Here is an 8,066-nt window from a genome sequence, read left to right as displayed (position 1 = left end):
GACTGGTCCCTGAGCTGCCAGAGCCAGAGGCTGGACCCGGTCCTTGTTCAGTCACCGAACTTGTGTGTGCTCCCTGGGCCCTGATGCTCTTGTAAGCCGGGTGAGGGAGCTGGATTAGGTAATCAGTGTTTACCAGCTTCAACATTCTTAGGGTTCAGAAAATCATCCTGAGTCAGGCAGATCAGCTCTTGCCTTTCTCCTTACTAATTCTGGGACTTTCTGCACCTTACTTCCCTACCTTTAAAATGGAGTAAATAATAAACAGGTACCTCCTGAGGTTACTGTAAGCTTTAGGATATCATCGCCCATGCTTGGTACTTCCCTGCATGCATCAGAGTTGTAACCTTTTGCAGTGAGTATATTTAGCCTCCAAGCAGCCCTCTGGGGCTGTCATGATAGCAGGGATTCTGAGCCTGAGCAGGCAGTTCATCCCCTTACCCACCAAGTGGTACCATCTCCAGCACAGACAGTGGCATGATGTGCTGCAGAGAGGGTCCTATTGCTATCTAGAGGAAGAGGAGGAAGAGGAGGAGGAGGAGGAGGAGGAGGAGGAGGACACATCCTGCTTGAGTGAGAGCTAACAACTGCTGAATCACTTTTAGATATTCTTTTCAACCCTGCAACTTATGTTCTCTTGGGGGGAAAAAAAGAGGGTAATGAACTTTTAAATATCATAGATGCTTTTATTCTCATTCTGCAATTGAGGAACTTGAGGTGTAGTTAGCCCACACAGACTTGACCAGGATTGAAGCCTAGCTCTGACAATCTGACCCTAGGCAATCACTTTCCTGCTAGCAGAGGAACAGGAGGGCAGAACAGCAGTGGGTGCTTCTCTTTGCATGGAAACTTATGATTGTTTAGACTTTTTTTTTTTTTACCAGTCCTGGGCTTGAGCTCAGGGCCTGAACACTGTCCTTGGACTTTCTCAAGGCTAGAGCTCTACCACTTGAGCCTCAGCACCACTTCTGGCTTTTTTTTCTATGTAGGTGGTACCAAGAAATCAAACCTGAGTCTTCATGCATGCTAGGCAAGCACTCTACCACTGGGCCAAACTCCTGGCCCTAGACTTTTTCTTAAGTTGATCTGAATTTGCATTTTTTCTTCTCCACAAGTATACAATAAAAATATTTTAAAAGTCACTTTATTTCAAATACCATTGTCTTTTGAGCCCAAGAGGCAAGATCTCTTGAAAGAGGGATTTTTTTCCCCTCCAAAGTCTGCCAAGATATTGCTTGATAGTGAGAGCAGGAGATTCCCCATGTCTGGTTCTCATCCTCCAGCCCCCTCTCAGATGGAAGCTCAGAGAGCAAGGCCCCAACTGGCAGGCTTGTGACTCCCACCTCTGAACCTGTACTTCTTCAGCAACGCAAAGGTGGGTACCTAGGTCTCCGTGGTCTGTTCCTCCAGTCAGAAGCCTCCTGAGTATCTATTTCAGAATGAGTTAGGCAATGAGAAAAAGCCTGCAGCAGGTGGCAGGGACTCTGTAAAAACAAAAGCAAGACTGTTCTCCCAAAGCAGGTAGGGACCCCCACCCCCACCCCCTCCCAAGGAATTAGCTTACAATTTTTTACTGGCAGTGCTGGCATGTTGCTGTGACAACCACTGGTAATAAAACTGGGGGTTGTTCAGGGGTGAGGAAGAGGATAAGTAATTGTAATCCTAGTGAAAACTGCAAGACAATAATGGTAACAAACGCTAATAAACAATTCAGACTAGTTATAGGCTCACACCTGTAATCCTAGCTACTCGTGAGGCTGAGATCTGAGGACTGAGGTTCAAAACCAGCTCAGGCACGGAAGTCTGTGAGACTCTTATATTCAATTAATCATCAGAAAACTGGAAGTGGCTCAAAGGCCACTGAAGAGCTCAGGGACAGCACCCAGGCTCTGAGTTCAAGCCCCATGGCCAGCACAAAACAAAAAACAGTGCGGACTTCCACAGATCAAGAGGAGTTTGTGCATGAGCTCATTGACCCTTTCCCAGAGCCTGTGAGTTAGGCTTTCTTCCAGGTGGGAGGGAGAACACCAGGTTGAGAGGTTGAACAACTTGCCCAAGGTATACAGCTGATTAATGGTGCAATTAGGATCACAAACCCAAGACTCTATCTTGCTAAGTACATCCTTGCTAAATGGGGAGCTCACCAGCCTCTACACCTATCAGATATCCCCCCCTCCCCAAGGATTTCCCATTTTCCTATGCTTTATTCATTTCTAAGAGGGTCAAGTGTGATGCTTTCCCTAAATGTTTGAGCCCCAGAGCCTTTCCTTCCTGGAGCATGGGGACACCATGCGTTTCTCGGGTACACTTATGGGAGTCCCCAGTAGGATCCGAGAGAATTCAGAAGTTCAAGTCCAGGAGGGAGGAACCTTCCAAGAAGGTTGGGTTGGAGCAGGGAAGAGCTTGGAGCTGTGAAGAGGGAGCTACTTCCTCCAGAATCACACAGAAGGGAGGAGTGGGGAGCGAGCAGGGGCCTGAGGAACCCTGAAGAAAGGGAAGTCCTGGTCATTGGCTCTTAGATGAATAGATGGATTGGGAAGCCCACTACCATCTCAACACTAGAGCTGGCCCCTTCCCCACGGTGGAAGCATGAAGGCCACTGTGCCCTGCCCCACTCATTGAGTGGCTAGGACAAGTCAGCTCCTCTCACTGGGCACTGGTTACCCCAGCTGTCAGAATACTAGAAGGTAGCCACATGGGACATCCAATACAGGGTCCCGGGGTGGGGGGGCCTGCCTATCTTTATCATCTGGGCTCCAGTCAGTTTGAGTAGCTGAGATTCTGTTGTGACAGGGAGACTGGCTTCTCCAGAGCCAGTCCCTATACTCTCCTGACCTCAGTCTTCCCATCTGAAAAATGACATCTTCATCCCAGCCTTTTCCTGGTGAAGCCAATCATTTACACATGCCAGGATCCTGGGTGCTAGTGGTGTAGTCCAGTCTGGGCACTGAGGGCATGGCGGAAACACCGCAGGTTTTTAGCAGGCTCCTGTGTCTCTAAAGGGCATTGTATCTGGAAAGGGACGTTTGTAGCATTAAAATGGTTAAGTGACTTTTTTTTTTTTTCCTGTAGGGGTAAAAACTGGTAGAACAAGTTGCTTTTTATTTTCTGTAAATCCCACCGTGTCATCCCCCTGGGGTCAAGTAGGATGAAGAATAACTCAGTGGGGCTCCACAGGGGAGACTGGTAAGGGGGGCCCTTGTTTTCTCAGGATGCCAACACCCCTCAACTATCATTTGTCACCTGCTGGGGTAGCTGCCTTGCTAGCAGGGTCAGTAAGGGGCAGGGGCGGTGTCTGAGGTCACTAAGCGAAAATGTCCTATTTCCCAGGTGAGGCTCTTTTAGGAGTAAGAACACATGCACTAGCCATAAACAAATCCATTCTGGTGAGGTGGAGCTGCCTCTTGCCTGAGGCACCATGGGCAGAGTCCCCTTTTCTGGATGTGTGGGGTTTGGCTGTTTTACTTAGGCCTGCCCCATTTGTATCAAGCCTGTGCTTTCTAGCCTTCATCTCCTCTGAGGCTGGGCTGTGGCTCTGGAAAGCTTCCTGGGGTCTTACTTGGTTGCTCAGAAACTGCTAGAAGCTATGGATTTTGAAGACAATGTATAACCGCTGGAGTTCATGAAATGTGTCCTTGGCAGATAAATATAGTTGGTAGCAATTATTTTTTCCTTTCTCTTCTTTCTCCCTCAGCTCCCTTCAGTGTCTTTTGTTTTCATTTTAAATTTTTTTATAGGGCCAAGAGTGTGGCCTAGTGGTAGAGTGCTTGCTTGCCTAGCATGCATGAAGCTCAGGGTTCGAGTCCTTGGTACCACATACACAGAAAAAGCCAGAAGTGGTGCTGTGGCTCAAGTGGTAGAGTGCTAGCTTTGAGAAAGTTCAAGGATAGTGCCCAGGGCCTGAGTTCAAAAATAATTTTATATATATATATTGTATATATATATATATATAGTATATATATTGGTAGCTCATGTCCATAATTCTAGCTACTCAAGTGGCTGAAATCTGAGGACTGAGGTTTGAAGCCAGCTGGGACAGAAAAGTCCGTGAAATTCTTATCTCCAATTAACCATCAAAATGTAAAAAGTAGGCCTGAAGCTCAAGTGGTAGAGTACTAGCCTTATGCCAAAAAGCTCTGGGACAGGGCCCAGGCCCTGAGTTCAAACTCCAGGATCAGTGCACACACACACACACACACACACACACAATAAGTTATATTTAAACAAATGGGTTTCAATTCAACCTGTCAGTTTATGAGCACAATGAATCTGGATCAAAGTCACCCTTTCTGTCATTCTCCCAGCCCCATCCAGCCCTCTTTTCTTTTTTTTAAGGACCTTCAGAGCCATAGATCTTAGCCAGCTACAAAGTACCTGGGTGACGTAAAATTTAAACTACTCTCGTCACATTTGAAGAAACGAGCTGAGAAGGGAAGTGATTTGCTGAAGGCCAACACCGCAGAGCTGGAAGTCAAACTCTAACCAGGTCCAGTGCCCAAGTCTTAGTCTATGCCCTGCCTCTATTGCAGGGCAGTATTGGAAACAGCTGTAGAGAACCTGCTGCCCACACATTTAACCCTGCAGTTATCCTACAAAGGAAATGTTATTCTCATTCCCAGTTTACAGCTAAAGAGACAGACCCAGAAAAATGAGTTAAGAAATTCAGGGTCACACTACCTAAAATCTGAGCCAGATTTTAAAGATAGGTCTGTCCCTAAGTCTACAGTATATATTCACTAACACTGATTGAAGACAGAAGAAGACAGTTAGAACCTTAATTTCTAACACCCCAAAATTGCCTGCCAGGCTTCAGGGAACCCCCAAGGACTGGTCCCAACCAGATGGGGCTATGTCTGAATTATCGCCTTAGACCAAGAGTGGCCAAATGACATATTGTGACCCTATACTAGATCACTAGCCAGATCAGAGGCCACTGATAATTTTGAAGTATGGCCAAACCACGGAAGTTGGGCAGGGCTAGAGAGTCAAGGCCCTGTCACCACCCACCAAGCCTCTTATCTTCTTAGAGGTGGGTAATACTGGCAGTGGGAGTATATGATAAATCAGGAAGGTTCAGATGACTGAGCTCATTGTGCAAGGGGAGAGGGCTGAGGCTGCAGGCTCTTCTCCACAGGGAGAGCTGTCCCAGCATGATTCAGATTTCTAAGTAACCTGGGCACAGGGCAGCAGTCTCGTTCATGTTGTCTGGGGCAGGGGAGCCTGTGACTAACTCTACCACCAGGGACATCTGGTGTGGGCTGAGTGCCTTGGAGGACAGACACAAAGAAGGAACAAGACAAGGACTCATTGTTCACTGGGGTGGCGAGAAATGCCCATCCCTTAGACAAAAACAGCAATGGACAGTTAGCAGAACGGTACTGAATGTTGGGTGCAAACACCTTACAAGGCAGAGTTAGGTCTGCTTTGCAGCTGAAGAAACTGAGGCTCATGGAGATCAAAGAACTTGCTCAAAGTCACGCAGCAGTAAATCGTAGATCCTGCATTTGAACCCTAGAATGTCACAACTAGCTGTGCTCTACCGTGTGTGTGTGTGTGTGTCTGTGTGTGTGTGTGTGTGTGTGTGTGCACATGCATGTTTGTGTGAGCCTGTGTTAGGTCAGGTGATCAGTTCACAGTAGAGATCTCTCCTACACAGGTTCTGTGACACATGGTGACAAAACGAATACCACACACAAAGGTAAAAGGAAGGCTTTCCAGAGCAGAGAAGCTTCTCAAAGGGGAGCTTGCTGTGGACAGGAGCACACTGCAGTAAGTACAGACACTTGACTCAGCAGGTCTCCCCACGGTTACTGAATGATGTGCACTAAGGTGACATTAGGTGATGGATGGGTTCCAGTCCAAGTGCATTTACTCTAGAGATATCTGACCTGCTCACGTCCATAGTCAGTTCCCACATCTATAAATAAGATGTGGGCAGCTGTAAGGAATGAGGGAAACAGGACAAGTCAAGTGCCCCAAAGCCTGAAATATAGTAAGTGCTGAGAACATGGGAGCTATCCCTATCATCTGAAGATGGGTTAAAATGCTTTCTTCCTGTAGTATGCCTGTTCCATGTGCCATAAATCTCTTTATCTTTCAAAAAAAATTATAAGGTCTAAGTGCCTAGAGTACTAAGCATGCACTCTGCCATTGAACTATGCCCCTACATCCTTATATTGTAGTTTTTGATGATTAAATAAATCTCCAACAAGAAAAAAAATTTAAATCTCCATATTCACCAAATGAAATTAAATAGTGCATCATGCATATAGATTTCAGAGCCCCAGGGAATGGAAAATGTGGGGAATGGAACCAAATGAATGAGCCTGGGCTAGAAGGAGCTGACACAGGCCTGAAACACACCTAGGCAGTGTTGCCTGTCCAGAGTCCAGGCTGGAAGGACAGCAGTAACAAGTAACAGGTGGTGACAATGATGATGACTGAGCAGTTGCCTCCCTGACAGAAAAGTCAAGGGACCCTTGTCTTTGTAGAGGTATGCTCTCTGGGCTAGTTCACAGACCAGAGAAGGACCGAAGGCCATAGTTTCTAAGCTGTCCCCTCCCCATTCCCCACTACCTCAAATTGAAGGCTTTATAAACCTTGTTGGCAAACCAGCCCTGGATTCAGAAAATCTTTCGCCTGAATGTTCAGGCCCAAGGTTGAGCACTTAACCTCTGACTACAGGACCTACATGACTTCTACTGTCCTGGGACCCCAGGTGAGGGTGGAGGGGTGGAGGGTGAGAAGCACTGTAGGACCCAATGGAGAGCACAGTAAAGCCCTCCCTCTCCAGCCAGAAAGATCAGATCACTGGGGCCTGGGGGCGGATGCTTGTAATCCTAGCTACTCAGGAGATCTGAGGATCATGGGTCAAAGCTAGTCTGGGCAGGAAAGCCCTCATGAGACTTTTATCTCCAGTTACCAGCCAGAAAACTAGAAGTGGTGCTGTGGTTCAACAGTGATAGAGTGGGGCTGGGAGTTTAGCCTAGTGGTAGAGTGCTTGCCTCGCATACACAAAGACCCAGGTTCGATTCCTTGGTACCACATACATAGAAAAAAAGTACCATAGAAATGGTACTGTGGCTCAAGTGGTACAGCTCTAGTCTTGAGAAAGCCCAAGGACAGTGCCCAGGCCCTGAGTTCAAGGCCCATGACTGGCAAAAAAAAAAAAAAAAAAAAAAAAGAGTGGTAGAGTGCTAGGCCTGAGTAAAAAGAGTTTAGGCACAGTGCCCAGGCCCTGAGTTTAAGCCCCATGACTGATGAAAGAAAGAGATAAAGAAAGAAGGGAGGGAGGAAGGAAGGAAAGAAGGATCAGATCTACATAAACACCTGTGTGTGGAAACTAATGTAAGAAACAGGGTTGGCTCTTGAGGGGTTAACTTTGTCCATGGGAACCTCTAAGTCCACTGCAGGCCCCACTATGTCTCACCCGGTTGACCCTTCCCATTTGCTCCTCCTAGTCAATCCCATACCTTGTTCGTTTTCCCCCTGCATGGTTCTTCCAGGAGCCCCTCTTCCAGGCCCTCCAGAGCCTGATGCCTGCAGAGGAGAAAGTGCATTCCATGTCTGTGCTGTTGCCATGAGAGGGGGCAATTTTTCTCTGCAATGAACTTTTGTTTACAAATGGGCAGTGTCTTGTTAAATGACCCTTTTAAGACCCAGGGTGGTGATAGATCCAACAGTATCAATAAAACATTTAGGTTAATAGGGCTAGAGGCACCAGTCCCTGGAAATGGTGGACCCCAGGATTTTTCTAGGGCCAAACCAGCTTGGTTCTGCCCTTCCTAGCAGGCCTTCTCTAGCATGGCACCCCCCCCCCTCTGGCTGCCTTCTGTTCTGGCTGATTCCAGAGGAGTGAACCTCTTGTCACAGAGAAAGATCTTTAACCATCACTCGGCTGATTCCTACCCAGCAAAGAGATGTTTTTCCTGACTTGCTTTTTGTAAATAACTGTAAAAATTTTTTCCTACTACAGACAATATCCACAGATAAGCAAAAAGAATAAAATAAAAAGTATACCTGCTGTCATTCTCTCTGGGTGGTCCCTGCATCTTGCCCATTCTTTCTCT

At 47.0% G+C, this 8,066-nt stretch overlaps 1 long non-coding RNA gene across 1 annotated transcript; it reads right to left on the bottom strand.

Moving 5' to 3' along the window:
* Positions 1–1,216: 1,216 nt before the first annotated feature.
* On the bottom strand, positions 1,217–8,066 carry LOC150062321 (uncharacterized). Its single transcript, XR_016535874.1, has 3 exons — positions 8,017–8,066; positions 7,470–7,536; positions 1,217–1,426 (listed from the first exon to the last, which is right to left on the bottom strand). It is a non-coding gene; the product is annotated as an uncharacterized LOC150062321 (long non-coding RNA).

Source organism: Megascapheus bottae, chromosome 6 (assembly GCF_031878675.1).
Source record: "Megascapheus bottae isolate mThoBot1 chromosome 6, mThoBot2.hap1, whole genome shotgun sequence".
NCBI classification, from domain to species: domain Eukaryota; kingdom Metazoa; phylum Chordata; class Mammalia; order Rodentia; family Geomyidae; genus Megascapheus; species Megascapheus bottae.
This window is presented reverse-complemented; position numbering and strand designations above follow the sequence as displayed.